This window comes from Molossus molossus, unplaced genomic scaffold, assembly GCF_014108415.1.
Source record: "Molossus molossus isolate mMolMol1 unplaced genomic scaffold, mMolMol1.p scaffold_m16_p_12, whole genome shotgun sequence".
NCBI classification, from domain to species: Eukaryota; Metazoa; Chordata; class Mammalia; order Chiroptera; family Molossidae; genus Molossus; species Molossus molossus.
This window is the reverse complement of record NW_023425347.1, coordinates 29,979,349-30,007,126: the sequence shown is the minus strand read 5'-3', so window position 1 is coordinate 30,007,126 and position 27,778 is coordinate 29,979,349. Positions and strand designations below refer to the sequence as shown.

Genomic DNA, 27,778 nt, shown 5'->3' with positions numbered 1-27,778 from the left:
AAAATATTCGCCCTGGCTGGTTTGGCTCAGCGGTTAGAGGGTCAGCCTGTGGTCCAGAGAGTCCCAGGTTCGGTTCCTGCTAAGGGCATGTACCTCGGTTGCAGTTTGTCCCCGGCCCTGGCTGGGTCATGCAGGAGGCAGCCACTCGATGTGTCCCTTTCACGTGGATGTTTCTCTCTCTCTTTCTCTTCCTCTTTCTCCCTCCCACTCTATCTAAAAAAAGAAAAGAAAAGAAATACTCATTCATTCAATATATATTCCCTGAAGGTTTACAATGTACCAAGGCTAAGGATATAATACACTAGACAAGGTCCTGCTCTTACAGAGCATACACTGTGATGGAGGAGTCCAACCAACATAGACAAGAAAAACAACTAGGTCATATCCCAGTCATAAGGGCACTAAAGAACACAAAACAGGACGACATGATAGAATACACGGGCTGGGGCTGGATGGCTGATTTAGATTAGGGTGGTCTGGGAAGGCCTCTCTGCAGAGGAAATAATGACGAGACCTGGAAAAAGAGAGAAGGAGCCAATCAAGAGAAGATTAGAATGGAGTTCCAGGCGGAGGAGTCTGCAAATGAGACGGCCTGAGGTGGGAAGGCGTGGTTGGAAGAGCGGTGAGGAGACTACAGCCAAGTCTCCAGTCTCTGGCTCCCATGTTTCCCCGCTTGGAGACGTTTCTGTCTCAATGTTTCTAGTCATATGTACTTCTTATATACCATTTGATTTGTAAAAATCAAACATGGTCTGACCCAGAACTTAGGCTGGCTTTGGCGTCACTTAGAGGTTCAAATCCCTACTCTGCCATTGACTTACCAGTTGTACGGCCTAGGACAAGCTACTCCACCTCTGACAGTTTCTCATTTGTAAACATGGATTAACAATACCTGTGTCGTGGGGTTGTTGCAAACAGTAAATGTGATCGTGTATGGAAAGCCCCTGACATATAGCAAGCACTCAATAAAAAGCAGGGCAGGGACATGTTTGTCTTACATGTCATTGTATCCCTAGTACATGAGAGTTCACAAATGAAGTCACTGCTTCTGGGGAAGACTGGCCAGGAAGGATAAGGAGGAAAATCTTTTAACATAAAGCAGTAGATGTAAACATACCAAACCAAGTAGGACGTAGACACACATACATAGGCGCACAAAGTGAGAATGTATGCGATCTTTAAAAGAAAAACTAGTGTGAGACTTTGGCCACCAGACTTCACCTCTCTCCACTGCGCAGGTAAACAGTGTCCTCAGTCTAATACCAGATCTTGAAATATTTAGTCATGCATTATATAATGACGTTTCAGTCAACGATGGACCACATACATGACAGTGCTTCCATAATATTATAATGAAGCTAAAATATTCCTGTCACCTAGTGATGTCATAGCCATCTTTTTTTTTTTAATCCCTACTAGAAGATATTTTCTCCATTGTATTTTTCAAGAGGGTGAAAAGGGGGGGGGAGGGGTGAGGAGGAGAGAGAGAGAGACATCAATGTGAAAGAGACATATCAATGGGTTGCCTCCCTGGCTCTGGACCTAATCTGCAACCCAGGTACATGCCCTTGACAGGGAATCAAACCCACTACCCTTCAGTGCGTGGGAGGATGCTCTAACCACTTAGAACACCAGCCAGGGTGATGTTGTAGCCATTGTAATACAACACGTCACTTGTATATCTGCAGTGATGCTGGTGTAAACAAACCTACTGTGCAGCCAGTCATATAAGAGTATACCACATACAATTATGTGTTCTAATTTTAAGGTTTACCCCTTCTACTAACTGAAAAGGTCAATTTACTGTAAAGCAGTATACCATGTTACACCAGCAGCGGCCTCACACATCTTGTGTTTACTCTGTCTCTTGGTTATAGCATTTTCTTTGGTGCTTGATTTAATCTCATGTTGTTTTATAAATTTAGTGTGGCCGAGGTATACAGTGTTTATAAAGTCTACAGTAGTGGACAGTAAGTTCCTAGGCCTTCACAGTCATTCATCTGTCACTCACCCAATCACCCAGAGCAACTTCCAGTTCTACAAGCTCCCTTCATAGTAAGTGACCTCTACAGGTATACTCCATTTTTATCTTTTATACTATATTTTTACTGTACCTTTCCCGTGTTTATTTATGTTTAGATACATAAATGCTTACCATTGTGTTACAATTGCCTACAATATTCAGTGCAGTAACATGCTGTCTGGGTTCATAGCCTAGAAGCAATGGGCTATCCCATATAGCCAAGGTGTGCAGTAGGCTATACCATATTGGTTTGTGTAAGTGCATTATATGATGTTCCCACAATAACAAAATCACCTAACAACGCATTTCCCAGAACGCATCCCTGTCATTAAGTGGTGCATGACTGACGATACAAAGGTCAAAGCTCCTGATATGAAAATGAGACCCATGTGAACTTTCAAGGAGCTGACATCTCAGCGGGGACTAGAGCAAGCCTGACAAGCTCCCAACCTGTGTGCTGCCTTCCAGACTCTGTGGCTGTGCTTTGAAACACCTGTGAACAGCAAGCAGCCTGACTCACTCAGTTTACCAAGATGTGTCCAAGAAACTCATGGTCACATGGAAATCAAGGCAGAGAGAAGTAGTCCACTTACTCGGATTCTTCTATTTTACTTCTGATATAGGATATTTCCAAGTCAAACTCATAAATGGTCCTGAGAAGTGGGCTTTAAGACTTTTCTATATTTTAAACTCTGGAAATGTAACTGCCTCTGCTGCTCCATTATTACCTTGGCAGAGAATTTACAATTTGGATATATACTTTTATGTCTCCTTTGCAGACAGAGTCTGACAAGGCGAGAAGATAGAACAACTGTATATATAAAATTGGCTTATCCACTTAAAGAGAAGTTTGGCTTGGATTTAAAAAATTGAGAGAATCCCTTTATTTTTGAAGTAAACTCAATGAAGTCTAGCCAAATGGATGAAGTATGAATAATTCTTCCCTGGATTGTATTTCAAGCACCACAGCACTGGATTTACATGATAAGGTTCTTAGGATTAGCATTGGACAAGCAGTCCTTTCTATATGAATAGGGGAGATGGAGATCGTGGTTAGTCATCCTGGAAATGTCAGGCTTAGCGGCAGTTCAGACAAAGTTGGGGTGGGGGTGGGGTGAAGGAGCCCTTGGCATGGCACGCCGTTTACATTATATACCTTAACGTCCCTTTGCACACCCGCGTCCAACCGCGTGCTCTGTGGCTTTCCCTTGATCTACTGGGGAGCCCCTGCCCACTTCGGACCCGGTCTGCTGAGCCCAGCCCCCGCCCCAAGGCCCTCCCCCCTCCTCCCGGACCTCGCCCCAGTCCTTGGCAACACGCGGAGAGATGATCCCCTCTCAAACTGACCTTCCCTCCGCCCAAGTATTTTCCTTGAAGAGATCCGCGCAGCCTTGGAAGATAAGAGTCAAGGTTTAAACGAATCTCGGTATGCCTGGCTCATGTTCTATCTTTAGGCGAAAGCAGACATGAAGTGAGGCAACGGGTCCTGCCCCTTCACATCTTGCTTCAAGCGAGTTAACAACCCAAAACAGACTCTTCCACCCTCAAATCCGCGGTGATTCCCACGGAACACGCGCCTCCGAGCTCAGTCTCTCCCAGCCAGTGGCTACACCTGATCCAACTTGCAAAGCGGTGGCAGCGTCAGGAAAGACGGTCTGAGGATCGGAAGCTCCTTCCTGTCGCACTCGCCGCCTGTCCCTCCCTTCCCTGCTTCACCTCCCCTCCCCTCTTCTCTCCGACGCAGAAGGAGCCACACAACCGACTATTCATTCTTTCTCAACAAAGGGAGAGAGGGAGGGAGATGTTGTCAACAGTTACCCGGCCGGCTCCTTCGCTTTCTCTGCAAACTTGCCAAGAGATTAGTGGAGAAACTCGCCTGCTCCCAGCCAGAGCTCCCAGCGGAGCCCGCTGGCCCCCGCGCCCTGCTGGCCCCCGCGCCCCCTGGCCCCGCGCCCCTGGTCCCCGCGCCCCCTGGCCCCGCGCCCCTGGCCCCCGCGCCCCTAGTCCCCGCGTCCCCTGGTCCCCGCGGGCCTCAGGGCGGACGGCCGAGCAGCCTGGGAGGCTTGGGTTCAGGACCCCGGCGCCGGGAAGATGCCCTTCGAGAGGAAGGGGCAGAGATGCTCGCTGCAAGTCCGCGGGCGCCTCCGCCGCGGGCCACGTCTGGGGAATCCCAGTGGGTTCAGAGGTTCCCGAGGGCACAAGTCCCGTCCCCACTTCAGCCACTCCCGACCCCTAACGCCAACTCAGCTCAGGGGCCGGGGGTGGGAGCCCGGCTCTACTTTCCCTGTTGCCTACACTGGCTCCAACAAACTTCCCAGCCCGTCCTCCTTGGGAGGGAGAAGCCGAGGCACCCCGGGAGAGCGGCACCCCCGCGGGACGCGGGACGCGGAACGCGCGGCGCACACTCACCTCCGCGCGCGGCGCTCGGGGCCCCGGTCTCCGGCGGGGGCTCAGAGGCTCCGCACCGCGGGCTCCGCGCCACGGCTGCTCCGGGAGGAAGGGTCGCTCATGGTCCGCGCGGCGCGCCCGTGCGCCCGGCGCTCGGCTCCAGCTCCGGCCCCGGCAGCTGCAGGCGCCGCTCTGAGCCGGCGGCGCGCACTCTGGCCCTCAGCTGGTGATTTGAGGCTTCGCGGCCCCACCCCGGCGAGCCGATCCGCGTGGCCTGGCCCCTGGCGGAACCCCCTGCGGCATTTACGTGCGGCGACCTCGCCTGCACTGCTCTGCCCGGATTTTAGAGTTGAACTGTCTTTCGTATCTCCTCCGAAAGACAGCCCTCAAGTGTAGCTAGACCACTTCCTCAAGGTACCCCTCCGGAGAGGCAACCCCGCCCAATTCACTCCCCCCCCCTTCCCGGCGTTATTTAATTACCCAGCAGATCTGCTTTGTTCGACTGCAGACACCTGGCTGGCTTTCAGTTTAAAGGCCTTTGATGGGATAAAGATTCAGGTAACCACAAATAACCAAGCCAGGAGAACAGACCAATCCATCACACCCGCCTGGAAATAGTGAAAGCAAAGTGGGAGGTAAAAGTGGCTCTTCAGTACTAGATGTCTCGGTGGGATGAAAAAGTACAGCCAACTGGAGGACTAACATATCAGACACCAACACCTATTGTAAAGCTATAGAAATAGTAACTGGCAAAAAGGATATACGAACTGACCAATAGAATAGAGAGTGCAGAAACAGATACATTTTGTGGTATTTGATTTATGTCAAAGATGCTGCAGTGATGCATTGGGAAAGGATGGTCTGTCTTTTCAGTAAATGATGCTGGACCAACTGAACACCCACATGGAGGGGAAAAAAAGAACCTTGACCCCTGCCTGGTACCATACCAAAAATCGATTCCAGATGAATTTCAAATCTACATGTAAAAGGTAAAACAATAAAACTATCTAAAGTAAATATAAAAAATATCTTCAAGACCTTGAAGTAGGCAAATACTTTTTAAACTCCTATAGTACTAACTATAAAGGAAAAAAAAACAGATCATTGAACAACATTAAGAACTACTAATCAAGACACCATCAGTGAAAAGGCAAGCCACAGAGAAAAGATAATTGCAACACATATATCCAAAATAGGACTTGTATGCAGAATATATAAAGGACACTTACAAATCAGCAAGAACAAGGCAGAAAATTGCATTGAAAATAGAATATCTCAACAGGCATTTCTCAAGAGGGAATAAATAGGCATTTCTCAAAAAAGCCAACAAACATATGAAAAAAGTTCTCAATTAGTAATCATCCCAGAAATGCAAATTGAAGTTACAATGTAATCTCACTTCACACCCATCAGAATGGCTAAAATTTAGAGAACTTGTATAATACTTTAGAAACCTGTTTAGCATTATCTACTAAAGGTAATTAACAGGTAGCATGTGACTTTGTAGTAGCAATTCCACCCCTAGGTATATACCCAATAGAGATGTATGCACATATTCTTCAAAAACATGTTCAAACATGTTTATAGCACCTCTCTTTATAACAGCTCCAAAGAAACAACCCAAATGTCCATCTATGGAAGAGTAATAAATCTTGTGGACTACTATACAGTAATAAGAATGAATGAACTGCCCTGGCCGGTTTGGCTCAGCGGTTAGAGCGTCGGCCTGCGGTCCTGAGAGACCCAGGTTCGGTTCCCGCTAAGGGCGCGTGCCTCGGTTGCAGTTTGTCCCCGGCCCTGGTCGGTTGTGCGGATGGCAGCCACTCGATGTGTTCCTTTCACATCGATGTTTCTCTCTCTCTCTCTGTTCCTCTCTCTCCCTCCCACTCTATCTGAACAAAAAATGGAAAAATGTCCTCGGGTGAGGATAAAAAAAAAAAAAAAAAAAAAAAAAGAATGAATGAACTACATCCACACTCAACACGATGCACGACTCACAAATATGATGAGGGAAAGAAGTTGGACACAAATGGGTACAAATCTGTGATATTAAAGGTGAAGATAGTGATTATATTGAAGGGTGGATTTTTATGGAAAGGGAACCCAGAGAGGGTTCTGGGTACTGGTACTACAGATGTACAGAGATATTGTGGGTTTAGTTCCAGACTACTGCAATAAAGTGAGTATCACAATAAAGTGAGTCATAATCTTTTTGGGTGGACTTTTGGGTGGAGGGTCTTGCCTTTGACTTGTAAAAAAAAGGACATATGCCCATCCAGTGTGGCTTAGTGGTTGAGCATTGACCCATGCACCAAGAGGTCGCTGATTCGATTCCCGGTCAGGGCACATGCCCAGGTTGTGGGCCCAATCCCCAGTGGGGGCATGCAGGACGCAGCCAATCGATGTTCTCTCTCATCGATGTTTCTATCTTTCTCTCCCTCTCCCTTCCTCTCTCTCTAAAAATCAATAAAGAGAAAAAAGTTCTTTTTTAAAGGGACATCTGTGAAGTGCAATGAAATGAGGCATGCCTGTGTTATATTTCTTGATCCTGGTGCTGGTTACATAGAAGTGTCCTATTTTATAAAAAATTAACTATTTTTCACTTTATAAAAAATTAATTGGTTTGTTCACCTCTCTGCATGTATGTTTTACTTCAATAAAAATTGTGCTATGTCGAGTATATTTTATATCATTTTCATTCCCTGAGAAAAAGCTACTGGCAAGTCTGCAAGCTTCTAGTGTAGCATCCTTAAGAATGATTTTCTAGCCCTGGCTGGTTTGGCTCAGCGGTTAGAGCATCGGCCTGCGGTCCGTAGAGACCCGGGTTCGGTTCCCGCTAGGGGCATGTGCCTCGGTTGCAGTTTGTCCCCGGCCCTGGTTGGTCGTGCAGGTGGCAGCCACTCGATGTGTCCCTTTCACATCGATGTTTCTCTCTCTCTCTCTTCCTCTCTCCCCCTCCCACTCTATCTGTGCAAAAAATGGAAAAATGTCCTCGGGTGAGGATAAAAAAAAAAAAAAAAAGAATGATTTTCTAGCCCTGGCCAGTTTCGCTCAGTGGTTAGAGCATTGGCCTGCGGTCTAGAGAGACCTGGGTTCGGTTCCCGCTAAGGGCATGTACCTTGGTTGCAGTTTGTCCCCAGCCCTGGTTGGGTTGTGCGGGTGGCAGCCACTCGATGTGTCTCTTTTACGTCGATGTTTCTCTCTCTCACTCTTTCTCTCTCTCTCCCTCCCTCCAACTCTATCTGAGCAAAAAAAGAAAAAATGTCCTCGGGTGAGGATTAAAAAAAAAAGAATGAGTTTCTACATTTTCTTTATGAGTATTATTGTAGCTTGGCTTTTATCTACCCTACCTCATTAGAAGCACAAACTTTTCATTTTTGTTGGATTTTCCCAAAGTGCTTAGTGCAGTAAATGTCAAACAGACCAGCTGGTGTATTTCTAAACCAAATTGTCAGAAATGCATTTACTGACTTTCTACTGCTCTGGAGTGTCACTGATAACAGTAGTAAAACTTACTTTGTTTGTTCTTGGTCTTCAAAATTCCCTGATGCACCCACTGCATGGTGTATCGTGGGGAGGTAGCAGTAAAGAAAGACCAGGATACAACTCACACCTAGAGAGACCTTGGACTAGTCACTGTTCCTTTCAAGTCCCTCCATCTCCTCATGAGTGAGTGGGTGAATAAATGTGAGGTGGCATGAAAATGATGGATATGAAAGTGCCTAGCACATAGTAGTTACCACTAACTATTACTGGAGTTGATGACACCGTCCATCATTTGTCTTTACAATAGCCCTGGGAGATAAGAAGCATCTTGATGTCCATTTCTGTGGGAGAAAACAGACTCAGAAAGGTTAATTAACTTCAACCATAAATCCATTCAATGAATATTTTTTGCATAATTCCTATATGCCAAGACCTATAGCTAGTGAGAAGCAGAGTCAGAATTTGAGTCAGGTACTTTCACTTCAAGTTCAGAATCAAGTATTTTAACTTCAAGGTCAATGGTCTTTTCACCACACTACAACTACTTTCACATTTGCTTTCCCAGTGCCCAGCACATGATAGGTGCCCAAGACATTAATAGGAGTATTTTAATATAATCTTTTGATTAGGGAATATTCACATGGTTCACAAATTGAAATGTAAATGTAATCATGTAACAGTAAAAAGTTCCCTTCTTAGACTCTGTCTCCCATCTGCCCAGTCCCCTTCCCACTATAGGTAACAACTGCTATTAATATTGTGTATGCCTATCAGTTTTTCTATCTATATGTGTGTTACCCCCCACCCCACACAGAAAGTAATATACTATACCTACAGTTATACACTTTGCTTTTTTTTTTTTTTTTTCACTTAACAGTATATTTTGGTGATTTTCTCATATTAAAGGCATGCTATTCCTTTGAAGAGATGTGCCATCAATGTTTTGTCATTGTCCTGTTGATGGACATTTAAGTTGTTTTCAGTCCTTTCCTACTACAGACAATACTGCAGTGAATAACTTTGTACATATTACATTGGTGTGTGCAAGTATATCTGTAAAAAATTTTCCAGAGGTAAAATCGTTGGGTCGAAGGGTATATACTTTTGAAAATTTTAATATATAATGCCAAATTGCCTTCTATAGGGATTGTATCAATTTTTACTCCCCAGCAATATAAGAAAATGCCTATTTCCTCACAGCCTGGCCAGAACGTACTATGAAACATTTGATTTTTTGTCAATCTGGTAAGGAAAATACATTTTAGTGCAATTTTAATTTGCATTTCTCTTATAATAAGTGAGACTGCTCATCTTTTCTTGTTCAGTAGCCATTTGCTTTTCCTTTTTGGAATTTGTACTTCCATTTTTCTATCTACTTGTAGGTCTTTTTGCATCAACATTCTAGGACTTCCTTCTGTGTTAGGAAGCCCAGTTCTTGTGGTACGAGCTGCAAATAATTTTTTCAACCACAATATTAAAGAAAAGAGGTGATTTATGCAAAGCACGGTTATTTTAGGATGCTCATTCTGGAAGCCATGTAGAATGAACTAGAGAAGTGAGAGCCAAGGTAGGACACTGATTAGAGGGCCGTGGCAATTGTCACGTGACACGGCCGTGGCCTAGCTGGCAACAGCGAGAATGGAAGGACCCAAATGACCAGGTTATTACCAAGGACTAATTGGTAAGAGTTAATAATTAGCAATGATAACAATGACAATAACAGGAGCTACAACTGGTTTAGGAGTAAGAACAAGCCACATACTATGCTAAGTGTTTTATTAACTTGAAGCCATGAGTTGGTACTATTATTGCCCCCACTTTCCAAATGAGAAAAGTGGGTTTCAGCAGTTAGGGAACTTATCCAAATTCACACTAGATGTAAGTGGCAGGACCAAGGCTAACCCAGGCCTATGCGACCCCAGCTGCCCGGCAGGGTGAAGGAAGACGATCAAAGGTCTGCAGGCTAAGTGTCTGAGTAATGCCTGGCCTGGCGACAGATATAGAAGCCAGGGAACAGCTGCCTCGGACTGGAGAGCAACGAGCTCTTTAGGTACATTGAGCATTTTTCAAAGCCTTTCATGTATATAATTACTCTTCCCACAATATCTCTGTGAGTCGAAGGAGGTGATATATCCCCATTTTACTGATGAGAAGACTGAGCCACCATGAAATTAAATAACCAATCCCAGCTTAGAAGTCCTGTGCTCTGGGAAACCTTTCCTGAAACCCAGAATAGGTCACATACTTCAGTTATATGTGCCTTACAGCCTCTTTTCCTCCCTGAAGTGTGTCACAGTTCACAGTTACACATTTATAGCTGTTATTTCTGTTTAATATCAGTTGCTCTATAGAACCTAAGATCCATGTCTGGTTTTGCTTTTGTTGTGTTTCCATTTTGGGGCCTGGCACATGATTGGTAGTCACTGCACATTTTTTGAATGAATGAACTCCAGACTTCTAGACCCTTTGTCCTTTTATCTCTGTATTATATCACAGAGCTCCTTATAAGCTAAATAAATATAATGCCATGGATGTGGGCTGTGCTATAAACAATTTTAGGATTCAAATCTCTTCAAGTCTACAGCCAGCTTTCACATTAGTATTTAAACAGCAAAACCCTGGGCCCACTTTAGTCAAAGGGACATGTGAAAGGACAACTTGCCCTGGTCGGTTTGGCTCAGCAGTTAAAGCATCAGCCTGCGGTCCAGAGAGACCTGGGTTCGGTTCCCACTAAGGGCATGTACCTCGGTTGCAGTTTGTCCCCAGCCCTGGTTGGTCATGCAGGAGACAGCCATTCGATGTGTCCCTTTCACGTCAATGTTTCTCTTTCTCTCTCTCTTCCTCTCTCTCCCCCCCACTCTGTCTGAACAAAAAATGGAAAAATGTCCTCGGATGAGGATTAAAAAAAAGAGAGAGAGAGAGAGAGGACAACATAACCAGCGACATGGAGTTGATGACTTTTGGGCAGTGCTCAGGGAGCACTCAACCTCATTTAAATCTCCTCCTGCCACAAAGCAATTTGTTAAGTCCCACTCTGTAACATCACTAGTTAACAGGCGGCTGGAGCAGGCATTAGGCAAAATGCACTTTAAGCAAGAATAACTTTTCAAATTCCAGGTTTGCCCAGACCTAACTGGTAACAAGTAAGGAACAACAGGTGTTTAAACTATAATTGATGAAGACCAAACAGAAAATGTGAACTTGAACAATTGTAGACAGAGAGACTGAAAATTCCCTGGAGTTCATATGTAATAAACCACTGATACAAAAAGCTGGCACCTCCACTATGGACCATAGCAGCAAATGTGCAGTATTTTCAGGAGCCTTGCCCTCCGGGTGCCTTCCCCGTGAAGAGCTAGCCATGGGCCTGGTCACGGGAGTCCCCAGGCTACCAGCAGGGAAATCAACCCAACTTCCTAAAGGCCTATATGAGAGCTTTGGATGCACTGTCATATCAACTAGAGAAGTCATTGTAGGAGGGCTACAGCTGGGTAGATCCTCAGTAAATATTCACTGAGTGAATGAATGAGTGAGTGAGAAAGAGATGGCGTTCTTGACAACACAGGGTCACTTTCTACACAAGGTGCACCTCAACCTGATGGTCCACATTTGAACAACCCATTTCAGGACTTGCTTTTATCACCAAACTCTGGACCCTTGGTTCCCAGTCACTTCCTTAATCTGATGCATTATTCAGCCACTGGAAGGAAATACTCCAAAATGTCTCTGGATGGTAATGAAATTCCATATTATTTTCCTTTCATTATTTAGACAGTTCTTTTTCATTTTCTTCAGTAAGCATGTATTATTTCATTATTTAAAATGCCGCTTAAAAAACAAATTCACCGAGGCCCTACCATATGGAAAGCGTCACCAGCCCAAGAGATGAAGGCGAGCACGTCATCAGGAGCGTCCACCCTTGAGGAGAACACAACACAGGTACTGGCCGCAGCAGAGAAGGAAGAGATGGAAAGTATTGGGGGACAGACTATTGATGCTGTTGAAAATAAAGGAGAGGAAGGAGTTCTAGAAAAAAAACAATGCTTTACTATAGAAATGAAAAGAGAGAAAACAAATGTTTGTAAAACTGGCACAGTGGCCGCCTGCTGCCATCTTGAGTTAGGACAGGAAAGGGTCCGGTTTCGATGGCGCGGGCTGCCCCACAGCAGGTGGAGGGAACCACTCCAGCACTGTTCTGGTGCAGAAGAAGGAACCTGGACAGTTGGAGGAGCCAGGCCGACAAGAAAGCCCGCCTTGCTTGGATGTACTCATTCAGTCTGTGAGAGCAAAGGCAGCTTTCCAGACACCGGGCCTTCAGCCTGAGACAGTGATTCTCAACCGGTGTGCCGCAAGAGTTTTTAAAACGTGCAGTACCTGGCTCTTTAGTCTGGGCCACTGACCTCTTTTCCCTCAGATTGTCAAATTTAAAAAAATGGCAGCAGCCAACACAACAATAGCTGTCTGGTGTAAATGAATCAAAATTATACCTCTTTTTTTGTCAGATCGGCAGAAAACATAGTGTATGTTGACGTGCCTGAGAATTTTAGCAATCAGTCCATGTGGGCCATGAGATGAGAAAGGCTGAGAATCGCTGCTCTAAGAGAATGGTTTGTGAGATGTGGGTAGGGCTCCCCCACTGTCTTAAGAGTCTCCCTAGCAATGTTATCACTTAAACCTCCATCGTTAGCTGTTCATTCCTGTGTGAGCCATTGACCCCTCTAATAGGTCTCCTTTTTTTTTTTTTTTTTTTTTTTTGTAAAAACAATGTTAATCCTTAATGAATGACCAAATAGAACACTCGTTCTCAATGTGCCCTTTGCCCAGCAACTCTGCTTCCAGGAACCTTTCCTGCGGAAACACTCTCACCTGTGCACACTGAGCTATTCGTGGCAGCATTGTTCACAGTTTAAAAAAGTATTTATCTGCAGAGGGATGACCAAAGGAGAGATTAGAGCACAGCTGTACTATGGCACATGATGTAGCTAGTGAGAATGTCACACAGAAAGATATCTGTGAAACATTATTGAGTGAAAACAGCCAATTGCCCCATTAACGTAAAAATAACAAACATATCAGTGTGGGGTTATGAGCCGATGTACAAAATGTCTGCAAGAACTCCCTCCTATCACATTGTTGGGAGGTGAAATTGGCAAGTGAGCAGAGGGGACTTTGCTTTTCCCTGCATGTTATCCTAAACTGAATTTTTTCCAGTGAGCACCAGTTGCTTTCATAATTAAAGATAATGTACATAGCGCTTACTATGAGCTTTATGTATATTAACTCATTGAATTCCAATAATAATCCTACGAGGTGGCACTATTCTTATCCTCTTTTATAGATGAGGACGTGGCCCCTGCCCAGGTCACACAGTGATATGTAAAGGTGCTGAGCTTTGAGCACAGGTCGTGTCTCAGACCTCGTGTTCTTCTTAGTCATTAGGTCATAGTGCCTCAGAAAGATTGCCTGAATAAACAGCACTGCATTTAGATCAGACACACCTGCACTTGAATCTCGGTTTTTTTCCTAATTAGCTGAGTGCCTCTTAGCAAGCGTCTTACTCGTAGATCAGTTTCCTCTGCTGTAAAATGGGGATGACAGTCACGTGCCTTATGAGATTGTTGTGAGAACCACACAAAATGTGTTTGGTGCCAGGCACTGAGTGAGCACTTGATAATTACAGACTTTTTCTTCTATTGGGATTAAATGACCGGCCCTTTCATATTTACCACTTTAACTGGCCGTGTTCTCAGGTGTCTGCGTGGCAGCACCTGGTGCTCCCAGGGTAAGTGGAGGAGGAGGACTTGGAAATGAGGGGACATAGAAAATGCTGAAGTAACACTTCACCTCTTTCGCAGCTTTGCCTAAAGCTGGTCCACTCAAGAAACGAACTTGAATAGAGTTTATATGAGTTTTAAAATAAATCTGGGGTAAAATATCCCAGTTTTAGAATGAGGGTGTTAAGGTTCAGGGATATGTCCGAAGCCACTGAACCACTTAAACCACAGAGCCAGGACTGGATGTTCTCATTCCACACCCCACACTCTTTCCACGACACCCACTGCCTGAGTTGGGGTCGGGATATCAGGGTTGGAGGCGGTGACTGCAGCTGCTCAGAAGGAAGTGCTACAGAAATGTGACGAGTATGGTACCAACAGTGCCACCGGGGAAAATGTTCCATCAGTCACGTGTTGCTGTGTCTGAGTAATGACAACAGCCTCCTCCATAGTTCAGAGATACACTGATTCACTGACAAGTGTAACAGACCCCCTCCCTGTGGGGTCTATACAACCCAAGGTCAGATTACCCTGTCGCTTTCTCTCCAGCTGTTTGTGGTGTTTATCTTCACCACAGGCGTCACTCTGGGAAAAGGGCACAGCCATCCTGGAGGAGACAGGTGACCTGAGCAGGCCGGTGGCTGCAGGCAGGTGGTGGGAGGTGCAGAGTGGAGCCTTCTCACTGCCCTCGGCTCAGCAGCCTCTGGCCTCTGCCCGATCCTTCCTCCCTGACTCAAGAGCATGGGGGTCTGGCCAGAGCCAAGCAAGGCCTGTGTGTTTGTGAGGCTCCAACGGCGCCACCCACTCTTCAGGCTCAGTCCGTCGCTGCCAGGCGGGGTCATTACCCGTCTCTAGAGAGAAGAGGTAACAACTAGAGTGGGTCAGAAAGACCCAGAGTTCTCGGCCTTTTTTTCCAACAGGACACGAACGTTGTACAGCTCCCTCGCATGTGAGAGCCAGGGCTGTGCGACCCCGGGCACGAGAGGTGTGACCCCACCTTCTGATGGCTCAAATGTGGCTGACTATTAAAGCTGGGGTAACCCTGCTCTCCCTCCTTTGCTGTAGGCTTGAAACACGCCGCGATGAAAGTTAATAAAATCTTAAGTCGCCCTTTGGACTGCAAAGGCATGAAGTGATATTATTATAGAGAATCTTGTATCTGTCAGTTTATTTAAAAAAATAAATCATTTCCAATCTGTGATACTGCATTATCAGTAATGAAGTGCTTGCCACACACCTCGCCCCACATCCCCAGAGCAGCTGGAGCAGCAAGCTGGAGGGCTGGGTGACGTCATCAATTGGCCCTTAGCTTCACGCACTCATCTTCTCCCTCCCTCTCTCTCTCTCTCTCTCTCTCCCTCCCTCTCTCTCTCTCGCTCTCTCTCTCCCTCTCCCCCTCTCTCTCGCTCGCTCTCTCTCTCTTTTGATGAGTGTGTGCATTCCTTTTGGATGGTGACTATCTAGAACTCCTTCGGATGACCCTGTTCACAGTACCTAGGTTACCAAGTAGTAAGAACAGTCAAGCACCCTTAGAATTGGTACAGGTGTCTGCAGTGAGGGGCAGAGCACCAAAGATCCTTGGGAGGAAACACAGCCTAACTCTGAATAACAGCCATGTCTATCTGCACTGAACTAAGAGCTCTACACACATTGTCTCAAGTCATCCTTTTAGCAACCCAGAGTGGTGGAGGTTATTCAGCCCATTTCACAGATGAAAAAACAGAGGCAGAGTAGCCAGCCCACTTCACATAGCTACGATGTGGGGTCCCTCTGCTGAACTCCCCGACTGCTATCCCTCTCAGCATGCCCCGTCTCTCCGAGACAGCCGGAGAGTTCGGGTGGAATTGCTTGAGCAGGACAAGGAATGGCAAAGTGACTTAAAAGAAGCAAGCTAGCTGGGTTAGCTCCGTGCCTGGCATTCAATAGATATTTGTGAACTGGACTTTTGAAGGGAGTTTCAGACACAGGTGGAGGTGGTGGGCGTCTCAGGTGGTTGGAATCAGTCCGGGCCTCTGTGCATACTTGAATTTCCCCCACGGCAGGAAACCACACAGGCGGGCTCATAGGTATGAGCCGTGAGGTCCGAGCTCCCTGCCCCACTCAGGAGTATCTGCGAGTAGCAGCCTCGTCATCCCTGGGGGGCTTGTCAGAAATGCCCAACCTCGGCTCCACCCAGACTGAGTCAGACCCGAATTTTAACCAGCTTCCAGGTGACTCAGTGGAGAGGCCCTGCCCGGGCTCAGCAGCCCTCTGTCGAGGAAATGTGCCCGTCGTCATCCTCACTGGTCTGCGGGGAAAGTCCTCTTCCTGCTCTAGGCCTAAGCGGGGACCATCCGAAGGGGAGCGGGGGGCAGACAGCTTGGTTGTCAGCATTTCCAGGAAGTTCAAACCCCTCCGTGACCCCTGCTGCGTCAGGACTTCTGAACTTGAGGGTTAGAGTAGTGGCGTGGCCAGGCGGTGACAAATCTGCCACATGGAAGGAAACCAGTGAATAATTCTCAACATTCTGAAGTGAGTCATGCCGGCCTTTCTTGGGGACTGTGCTTCAGGTGGTTTCTGTTTAACTCAGAGGATGCAGTGAACACCTAGAGCGTGTCCCCCACAGACAAGGGGCGGGGGCAGCAGGTCAGCCGGGCCCTGGCCTGGAGGCCCGGATACAGAAACGCTAGTATATAGCCCTGGCCAGTTTGGCTCAGCGGTTAGAGCGTCGGCCTGCGGTCTGGAGAGACCCGGGTTCGGTTCCCGCTAAGGGCACGTGCTTCGGTTGCAGTTTGTCCCCGGCCCTGGTTGGTCGTGCAGGTGGCAGCCACTCGATGTGTCCCTTCACATCGATGTTTCTCACTCTCTCTCCCTTCCTCTCTCTCCCTCCCACTCTATCTGTACAAAAAATGGAAAAATATCCTCGGGTGAGGATAAAAAAAAAAGAAACGCTAGTATATTGTTCCCACCTTTGGTAGCAGGGGCAAAACAAAGGACAAGTAAGGCGCTTCTGTGCACATGGACTCTGGTGACTTGTTCACTGTTGGGGTCGGAGGTGAATCACGTCGCTCCAGGCACCGTCACCTTCTGCACTTCCCTCCCCTTCCCCTGCTGGCCCTCTCCCTCCGCGCTGGGCTCTCCGTGCAGAGTGTAGCCAACAGTGACCATGGTGACCGCCCTGCCTGCCTGTGCTCGAGCACCTGTTACTGGCACTGTGCGTGCTTTACCTGTCGGTCCTCACAACAGTACTTGAGGTGTTATTTGCTTTACTTTATAGATGAGGAAACTGAGTCTCTGTGAGGTTAAGTTGTCCTTGGTCACGTGTTTAGAGCATGGCAGAGGAATGGAATACAGATCTGACAGGGCGCAAAGCCCAGGGTCTCTCCCTCCATACCTGGCTGGTCAACCTCACCTGCCTCCCTGTGGCATTTCAGGTGAGAGACATACTCAGCTGAGTGGGGAAGGGGCGGCAGTGTCTGGTGCCTCTAAATCGCACCATTCGGTGGATGGCAACTCCAGTTACATGTCTGTCTGGTGCCAGCCCAGGATCCGGAGATGATCTGCATGAATCACCAAGGGCAAAAAGAGGAACCCCTACCCCCCACCCCCACAGTCCTGGAGGATTGTCTAAGTCCACAAGGTTGGGGGGATGGTGCAAATGCCTTCCTGTTAGCTTTCTGCTGGCTCTGTTTGGAAAAAGAGATGAGGTAGCTTGATAAAGCACCTCTGCGTTTGAAACTGAGACAACCCGTATTGGGACCCGCCCGGATGAGAGCCAGACAACGCGGGCACAGAAAGATGGACAGGAAAAGGAAAGCCAGTCAAAGGAAAGCGTGGCAGAGGAGCTGGTCCAAGTTCCAACCACCCTATTTATAGGAGAGGATCCAAACCCAGACCCACAAATGATTCAACACCTAGTTGTTCCAGGGCACGCTATCCAGTCTTCCCCCTGTCTGCTACAATCCTATCACAGCAGAGCACTTTGGGCCAATCTTTGCTGGCCATCCAAAATATGAGCCCTCTGGGCCCAGATTCTCTCCTTCACCCCTCTCCAAGGTCTCTTAGCTGGCTCAGCTCTCCGTCCTCCCTCCTCAGGGTGTCTTCCTAACCTTCCTTTATCCACCCTTCTCTAAAGCCCTCTCCTCCACCCCTGGAGGCTTACCCCTTCCGGATATCTTTGCTCTCAAACTTGCCTGATCAGAAGAATCGCCCGGTGAAGCTGACCGTGCAGATTCCCAGGCTCCTCTTCTATATGCCTGGATTGCAAAGGTTCAGGTGGAGGGCCTGAGAGCCAGTGTTTAACAAGACCCCACATGCCCTTAGAATCAAACACACTTAGGACACCCTGGCTGTACAATCGTGTTGTCAGATACTACTAATTCACCCCAAAGCTTGTGACATGGTCCTCAAAGACACCCACTCGCATCCTGCGACAACACCTTCAATGCTGCAGCTTCAAAGTACACTGACCTCCTCACTGCAGCAACCTGCACCTACGCTCCCCAGCACCTGCCCACTGCCTGGCCCCACAGGGAACTCAGCTCCCGACAGTACCCAGCAGGAGCTCCTTCCTGCCTACATTCCCCTCACCTACCCACACTCTCGCTCCCTGGCCCCTGGCCCCTGGCCCCTGAACATCATTCTTTCATGCGTCTACCTCTTCCTGGGCTGTCAGCCCCCACTGAGCTTCCTTCTTTCTTCTCTGCACATTTGGAATCATGGTTGGATATATGAGCTAGTTTGTTGCCAGTCTGAACCCGTATCCTTCTGCTATACTTGGCGAACTTAGATTCATTCATCCACCTTCTTCTTTCTTACACCCAGGGAGTTGGAATCTGAGACCTTCAGGGAAATGCCCACAGTCCTGCAGGCTCACTCCACCACAAACCATGACCTTCAACCTCGGCTGAGCTCAACTTCAACTAGATGCTGAGGCCATGAGGCCATGAGGCCATAAGACTTCAGCTCCTCTCTCTGTCCCTCCAGTAGATTTGACATCACAGTCACCCTCTCCACCCGTCCCCCCAACAGCAGAGGGTCAGGTCTCACTCTGTTGTTCACTATGAACCCAGCTGGTATGTTCTTGACTCCATCCATTCCATTCCCTCCCTGACTCTATCATCACCCTCTCCCTTCTCGGTGTCTGTAACCTCTCCCTCCCGGCTGGGAACTGCTCAAGTTTCCCTCGTCCGAAACATCTTGCTGGATTTTATGCTTCCCTTTACCATCTCCATCTGAGCTCTGTCCTTTCTTCCTCCAGAGGCTCTGTGTTACTGATCTTTCTGCCACATTTGACACTGGTGACTGCTTCTTCCTTCATGCGTCTTTCTACCCCCTCGACCTCTGAGGCACCGTTTCCCCGGACTCTCCTAGCTCTCCAAATGTTCCCAGTCTGTCTTCCCTGTGGGTTCGTTCTCCAGCCATACTGCAAGTGGGGGTATCCAGGTCCCGAACTCAGCCCGTTCTCCGTGGTCATCACACACCCTTCCATAATCTTCATGCAACCTGCTTCTCGAGCTTTATTTTTTACATCCAAACGGTTTGCTAATGTTAATATTGGCACAGGCAGTTCAAAATCAGCACATCCCAAACCTAACTCACTCCAAAGCCAGCTCCCCTTTCTCTTGTATCATACATCGAATGGTACCTCCATCCTAGTGCCTGGGAATCACCCTGGGTCCCTGTCTTTCTCCATCACTGCCCCCCACAAAATTACACACACAGCCAGCCATTCACCAAGTCCTGAGACCTTATGTCTAAATGGTCTTCAAATTCATATGCCCCTCTCCTCACCCTACCACCACTCACTCCAGGAAGGTCCTCATCCTCTCTCACCTGGACTCTCCACAGCCTCCCATTTGCCACCCCCCCCCCCCCGCCCTTCTCCAAGCAGTGTTCACTCAGCCACCTGAGTGATCTTTCTAAAATACAGCCTCATCCCAACTCTCCATCATTTAAAGCATCTTGAGAGTTTCCTGCCACCCACAAGTTGAAGTCGAAACTCCTAAGGATGGCTCCCCTAAACTTATGATTTGATCTCATCCCTCCATGTCGCCCCTCAGTTTCTGTCCTCCTTTCTCTGAACTCCTCCCCCGCCCCCTCCCGCAGCCCAGGCATCGGGTGCCCACACTTCCTTCCTGGCTCTAGGTGACTGGGTTGGTGCCCCTCAGCAGTGCTCCTGCAACACCATTTCGCTGATGTGTACAACACCTATGACGCCCACACGCACCGCACTGCAGTGGCAAATTCAGCTTTTACCTGTGGAAGGAGAGAGAGCTTGAGGGTTGCTTACAGATTTACAGCCTCTCTCCACCCCTCCTTGTTACCACAGTGACCGAGAGTCGGCTCTTCCTTGCACCCATGAGTGTGCCTGAAGCCAGCCCTCCCTCCCCTCCCTCCGCCTCTCGGGGTGAAGCAGGAGGACCACCCAGGGACCGGCCCACCTCTATCTCTGCCCTTCAAAGGGAGGGGCCTCTCCTGGCAATTGGCAAAGCTACGAGAAACTTGGCTTCGAACCATTCACATCTAACAGGTGGTCCAGACATTCTGGCAGAGACCGTGGGTTTGAAGAGGGGGAGAGCTGGAATCATAAAAGGCCGTGTTTTCAGACCACCCTGACCCCGAAGGGCCAGGTCAGTGGGGAGGGAAGACTGTGCTTGTGGAGGTCCACACGGGAGGACACTCGGCCACAGTCCCGGCCCTCGCAGGAGCCCTGGGGCGTCGGAGCGGGCCTTCGGAGGTGTTCACAAGCCAACCTGCCGGCCCTTCTGGGGGGAAAAGTGAAGAGGCTGAGACTAATTCCAGAAAGCCCGGCACTCCAGGGCGAACTCTCTTGAGCAAAGTGGAGGGGACTCTGCCCTCAGCCTCCGTGAGCCTGCTTGGATGAGCAGGGGATTGGCACTATTCTAGGACATGGGGTCGCCTGGGCCTGGAGTGCTGAATAATGTCAGAAAAAATACTGTTAAATCGGACTCTGTGGAGCCCTTCAAATGTCCCTGACCCAGTCCTGGTGGGAATGGGTCACAAGCCCCATTCGAAGGCAGGGCTAGAAAAACTGACCATGCCTGGCTCTTTTATAACCGATCGAAAGCTGGCCATGCTGGGGGCAGGGCGACGGCGGAGGCAGGAGCAGCACGTTCAGAGGAGCAGCAGCAGAGCAGCCTGGCCAGCCCAGACCACTGCGCAGGGGGGGACCTAGGACCGCCACGCCCAGGAGTGCAGGCCGTTCCCGCACATGCTGCTCAGCCGAAGGAGCGGTTGGGGGCTGAGCTCCAGCCTGTGCACCCGTCACGAGGCTGCACGTCCTGGTGCGGAGCTGCACATGCTGGGGAGATGCCTGTGTACTTTGCAGAAAGGCACCATTCTGGGTTGTTGTGACATTGCTGGAGGAGATGTTGGCAGCAGCCATGGGAAAGCTCAGGAGAACGCAAGAGAAACCCAGGATCTGGCAGAAGATGACAAGGATTTTGGGAGCCCTGGGACCCCTAGGAGGTGGGGAATCAAAATTTCAGCCTATAGAGATGCTGCCCAGGACCACGAGTGTACCCTACTCCTCCCTGCCACCGCTTCACCACCATCCCAAGCCCTCCTCGCCCACCTCCAGCCATCCAAGGCCTCGATCGCCAGAGGAAAGGCTAGTCTATTCATGACTGTGGCTGCAGCCACCTGACCCCTAATGACCCATTCCTGAATAGGGTGGAGGACACCTGCTAAAGAGAGGCCTTTCCCCAAGCCCACCCGGTCACTGCCACTGTGCTCAGCTGTGAACGGAGACCTCGCGGCAGAGCTAAGCCACCAGCCTGTCGCTGAGTGCAGGTGCGAAGGGGCTGTAGGTTCTCCCTCTTTGTTCCTCTACTATTTATAGCTTCACCTTAACAGCATCCAGTCCTGAGGACAGGTTCTAACCTGCAAGAGAACTTCTAGGAAGACTGTAGCCTTGTTCTGAAAGCTTATAGCACTCAACCTACGGGACCCTGGGCATTGCCTCCTGCCCTTATGGCTGGAGACAGGTGGACAGGCACATGGAGGACCCTCTTTGGCAGATGAGAGGAGGCCAGGATAGTGGGAACGAGCTTTTCTGAGTCCCTGTTTTGTTCTGTATGTACATGATCATATTTAATTCTCCAACAATCCTTGATACTTAATGATAAATATTATTTCCATTTTGCAGATGAAAAAACTGAACCTCAGAGAGAAGAAATTACGCTGGCCTGCTAGTAAGCTGTAGGGATGTGATTTGAATTTGCAGGTCTGTCTGGCTCTGATACATGGGGGTTTTTAACCTACAATGTGTCACCTGCAGAGCATCTCCCTGGGGGAGAGAGCAATCAGAATAGTGAAAAGGAACAGAAAAAGCTTGAGGAGTTTTGCTTTAGCAACTGAAGCCAATGTCCCTGCAGTCTTCTCCCTCCCTGTTCATGCTTCCAGGATGCTCTGGGGGAAAGCATACCCTCTGCCTCCGCCAGGACTTTTATACGGGTGAGACCGTGGCATAAGCTGCACCTTGTGAAGCGGAAGAAGCGTGAGAACTCATGACCTGAGTATTGTGAGCCAGCCAGCTTCTCAACACTGCTTAGCTAAGCATCGTCTCTCAGGGAACAATTGCCAAGGACACGGTTAGTGAAAAAAATGCAAGAGCAGGAAGGGGCTATAAACAATGATGCCGATGTTTACTGAGTGCTTGTTATGTAATAGCCAAGCACTGCTCCAGGGACAATAGGTAGAGGCCCATTTAATCCTCATGCGCGCGCGCGCGCACACACACACACGCACACACACACACACACAAGTGCACATGAGGAACCCGAGACCAGGGAAGGTGGCAGAACTGGTCATCTTTGACTTGGAGTCAAACTCACACAGCCTGGCTCCTAACGCTGCCCTTCGTCTCCACAATGGTCTCTCCCCATCCCCCCACCCCCCCCACCCCCGTTTACAGGTGAGGAAACAGGCCCTGGGGGCAGGGGGATTGCCCACCAGCCAAGGGCATGGCCAGGCTGGGACCTGGGGCTCTTGCTGAGCACACCCAAGGCTCCAGCAGTTAATGACACTTCATTTAGCTCCGATTTCAGATCCCATTTGATGCTCTGAGCTAGAAAATTCTTAAATACCTATTTATATGCCTGGCTCTGTTCTGTGCTTGAGCATCCCTTATGGGCTCAGGGAAAGCTAAATATAGCTTCCATTAGATCCTTTGCCGCTCCCCTCCTCAGCAGACAGATCCAGACAGAAGGCAGTGCTAGGTACCGTGCTAAGCACTCCTGTGAGGCCAACATCTGGATAATCTTTTCCTCCAGGAGTCTCCTGTGGAGAACAAACGGACAGGAGTGATTTTTCAGCAGAGTCCACAGAAAGAACAGTACCTCAGCGGAGCGGATTTAGACTCTCAGACCTTTGGGGAAGGAAAGCAGATTTGGAGGCAGGGGCTGCAGAGAGGGCTGCGGTGCCCCTGCCCCGGGTGGGGTGGGGCTGGGGGCCCTCAGTGGGAGGGAAAAGCCTTCAGCCAGTCAAACCTGGGCTTGAGGACCTGCTCTGCGGCTTAGGGCTGTGTGACCCAGGGCAAAGTCCTCCACCTCTTTCTGGTCCTCAGACCCCGCCCCCCCGCCCCCCCATAAAATGGGGATAAAAAGAGTCCTCACCTTTTGCATTGGCCCCTGAGACCTGGACACAATAATGTCAGGGAAGCACTGAGCACAGGGCCAGGCACACGCAGGTGCTGCAAACCATGAACATGATTGTCATCGGGAGATTCTCCACTTCCCTAGAGATGAGCTCGCGAGGTGTGTTCGGGGTCACTTGTCCCCTTTACAGAGCTTCCCTTAGAGAGCCTGCGGCCCCTCTCCTGACCCAAAGTGCAACTTCTGGGGAGGAGGAAGAGCCTGCGTGGTGGGATGTGCCAGGGCCACGGCTCCCCAAGCCGGAGTGGGGGCCATCCCCACGGACAGTCATTCCCCACATGTGGCAGGCTGGCCGGGCAATGGGGAAAGCCCACAGGTTCCTGGCATGGGACATTTCTTCACAAAGGCATATTATTTTGAAAGAGATAAAGCAAAACTAATAAATGTTCATAAAGAGCAGAACAATACAAAGCCACGGGGACACAGAAGGTGCGGCAGGCGCGGCGGCAGGGGCGCAGCTGGCCGTCTGACCGGGTGGCCTCCTTTGCCCCCAGCTCAAGCCCGCTTTCGGGCCCCACTCTCAGGGCTCCTTGTAGAAAAGGAATTTGCTTCTATCACTGGTGTCTACAGGTCCCCAGGACTCAGAGGGTGATGGCCCCGGGGCCCCACATTCTCCCCGTGACTCACCAGTCAGGCAGTGGGTGCCTGAGGCGGAAGAGCCACTTCCGGTGTCCCTGAGCCACCAATCATCCACACCCACACCTGACACCTGTCTGACTGATGCCTCCTCCCGGAGCCTGGAGTCACCCTCAGGCTCCTGGCCCAGAGCAGGCTGAGGAGTGTTGCTGAAGGCCCCAGGCCCCGCATGAACCAATGGTTTGGAGGGGGGCGAGGAGCGAACACCCTGCTTTATCCACAAAGGCATTGACCTGCCCCACGTGCACTTTAGGAAAGAAATTCTCATGATGGAAAGTCTTGGGGCCAAAACACATTCCATTCCCCACACATATCTACACCCCGGCAACAGATCCCTTCCTGAAGACACACCCCTGCTAATACTGCCTCGCACAGTCCAAGAACCCTGTTTCAGGCTATGAGAAGACAACCTGTGTCTAGGGTGGGGAGGGCGGGGTGCATGCAGGGAGGGAGAATACCGACGGGATCCAAGCACACAGACCAGAAAGAAGTCTTAAAAACAACTGCAGTATATGCACAACCAATGGACACCGACAATAGTGTGGGGAAGGCAGGAGGGGGCGGGAATGGGGAGGAGGGGGTCGATGGGGGAAAAAGGGAGAAACATCTGTAATACATTCAACAATAAAGATGAGTTTAAAAAAATAAATAAATTCAAACAACAACAACAACAACAACAAAACAACTGCAGACCACTTGTCTCCTCTGTGCCCCCAACTTATCGGCTCAGGCTCAGGCTCAGGTGAGTTCCAGGGCCAGCTTTGCACAGCAAGAGGACCAGGCTGCCAGACCCGGCACCTGGCACTGAGCAGTGGAAAAGGCTGTCATGGCCACCAGGCCCCGACGTGAGTTCCTGGGCCTGGAGTCCCTGCGCTTAGGCGCAGGGGAGGCACCAACAGGCCCCGTCCCTGCTTTGACTCCGCTGCTCCAGTCACAGAGCTCTCTCTGAGGCCGCCTGGAAGCCAAAACACTTCATTAACACAGGAGGTCAGATAACAGCCCCAGCCTCCTAGGAAACCACACACCGGCCAGTGGGCATCGCATTTCAGCGCACTTCTGCTTCAGCTACTCCCACAGGAAGGAGAGGGCTTGCTCCCACCTTGTTTTTAGCTTCAGGAATACTGTAATCCCCGGAGGAATACTCATGCTTTCATTGCAGTCAGAGTGGCGGCTGCCTACGCACTTCAGAGGCTTCAGACCTGATCCCGGTCAAGCCTAGAGCTGTGGTCTCTGGGAAGCAGACAAACAGGTCTGGAGCTCAGCGAAGGGACAGTGCTCTCTGTGGTCCTGAGCTGTGGTCCAGGGCTGGCTGAGGCCAGTGCCAGCCAGGGGCGCTCCCACGCACGCCACCATAGCGCAGAGATGGCTGCTCAGAGGTCACGGGGCATGGAATTGGGGTCAGGTCAAGCCCTCCTTTAGTTGCCAGAGGGGAGGAAGATTATACGTACAGTCTGTGTAGTGAGGCATCTTACTTGGAGAAATAAAAAATACACTCACAAGATAGAAAACTACTTTTCAAAATTATTTGTTTTTACTTTTTGTTTGTTTGTTTTAAACTTATCTTTATTGTTGAATGTATTACACATTCCCTCCTTTTCCCCCTATTAACCCCCTCCTCCCCACTCTCGCCCCCCTCCTGCCTTCCCCACACTGTTGTCTGTGTCCATTAGTTATGCATATATGCACAGAAGTTCTTTGGTATATCTCTTCCTGCCGTCCACCCCAACCCCCTTCCCTTTGAGGTTCATCAGTCTAACACCTAATTTGTACTTCTTAATCTCTTCACCTTTTTCACCCATCCCCCAACCCCCCTCCCATCTGGCAACCAACAAAAAGTTTTCTGTATCTATGAATCTGTTTCTGTTCTGCTTGCTCATTTTGTTTGTAGATTCAATTGTTGATAGATATGTATTTTATTGTTCATATTTTTTTATCTTCTTCTTCTTCTTTAAGAAGATCTGTCAACATTTTATATAATACCGGTTTAGTGGTGATGAACCTGTCTGGGAAACTATATGGCCATCGATTCTAAATGATAGCTTTGCAGGATAGAGTAATCTTGGTTGTAGGTCCTTGCTTTTCATCACTTTAAATATTTCTTGCCACTCCCTTCTGGCCTGCAAATTTTCTTTTGAGAAAACGGCTGACAGCCTTATGGGAATTCTGTTGTAGGTAACTAACTGCTTTTCTCTTGCTGCTTTTAAGATTCTCTCTGTCTTTAACCTTTTGCATTTTGATTATGATGTGTCTTGGTGTGGGCCTCTTTGAGTTCATCTTGTTTGGGACTCTCTGTGCTTCCTGGACTTGTATGCCTGTTTCCTTCACCAAGTTAGGGAAGTTTTCTGTCATTATCTCTTCAAATTGGTTTTAAATTTCTTGCTTTCTCTCTTTTTTTTCTGGCATTTTAATGATGTGAATGTTGGTATGCTTGAAGTTGTCCCAGAGACTCCTTACGCTATCCTCATTTTTTGGGATTCTTTTTTTTGTTTTGCTGTTCTGATTGGGTGTTTTTTGCTTCCTTATATTCCAAATCAATGGTTTGCTTATTGGCTTCACCTACTCTACTATTGATTCCCTGTAAATTATTCTTTATTTCAGTTAGTGCATCCTTCATTTTTGACTGGTCCTTTATCATGCTCTTGAGGTCCTCACTAAATTCCTTGACGTTCTCACAAAGTTCTTGGAAGTTCTCACTAAGTTCATTGAGCATCCTTATAAGCAGTGTTTTAAACTTTGCATCTATTAGATTGCTTATCTCCATTTCATTTCCTGGAGTTTTGTTCTGTTCTTTCATTGGGGACACATTTCTTTGTCTTTTCATTTTGGCTGCCTCCCTGTGTTTGTTTCTATGTATTAGGTAGAGTTGCTATGCCCCCTAGGCTTCCTAGAGTGGCCTATTGTAGTAGGTGTCCTGTAGGGTCCAGTGGCACAGCCTCTCTGATCACCCCAGCTGGGCACTTGAGATGCATCCCTTGTGTGGACTTTACATCCTTCTGTTGTAATTGAGTCTTAATTGTTGGCATGTCAATGGAAGGAATTTACTCAGACTGATCAGCTTCAAGGACAGGTTGTGCCCACTGACCACTGACCTCTAACTACCTTGGAGGACCAGCTATGCAGGGGCCCACTACACAGAGCAAGGCTTACTTCAGCAGGGCTGTGGTACCCAATGAGTTCTTTCCTTGAGTGTGTCACTTGTGGAGGTGGTTGGGTGGCAGTGCTTTGCCGTGGTCTGAAGCTGTCCACTGGGTGTGCTGGCTCTGGGGCAAGGTCAGCCACTGCCTGTGTTCTACCCAGGGCCACCAGGCATAAGCTACAAAGCAATCTGCAGATGGCGGTTTTTTTGTGCTGGGCTTGGAGATGCCAAGGGAAACCAAGGCTGGCTGCTCCTAGTGCTGGGCCTGGGGCCATTTAGTGAGAGGTATGGGGCTTGCTGAGGCCAGATGCTGTTTTCTTGAGAGAATTTGGAAAATCTGAAGCAGGAATCAAGACAAGCCATTCCTGTGATACAGCCACTGGAAAGTTTGGGTGGGCCTGAAAGTTGGGTGGGGCAGGGCCTCAGGAAATCACCAGGGTGGGGCAAACTGTGTGAGCCACGATGCTGGAGTCCCAGATATGGAGGCCGTCTGCCTACCCCATGGGGGAAGGGCTCACCAAAGGAACAATGGCCTCCACCAGCACGTCTGTCTGGGAGAAAGCTACCCTGTAGCTCTTGCCCCAGTGCCAAACAACTCATTTCTTCCCTGTATGTCTCTGGTGCCTTTCAAGCTGCCTCCCCCACACTGGAGTCTGGAGGGTGTGAGTCCGAGTAAGTC

General features: G+C 48.9%; 1 protein-coding gene across 1 annotated transcript in view; it reads right to left on the bottom strand.

Annotated features, from left to right (window-relative positions):
* BCAR3 (BCAR3 adaptor protein, NSP family member) overlaps positions 1-4,487 on the bottom strand; it is a 108,932-nt gene extending 104,445 nt beyond the window's left edge. The window contains exon 1 of the mRNA XM_036255661.1: positions 4,433-4,487. The gene's annotated coding sequence lies outside the window, so the exon portion shown is untranslated. The remainder of the gene's footprint in view (positions 1-4,432) is intronic.
* Positions 4,488-27,778: the final 23,291 nt, after the last annotated feature.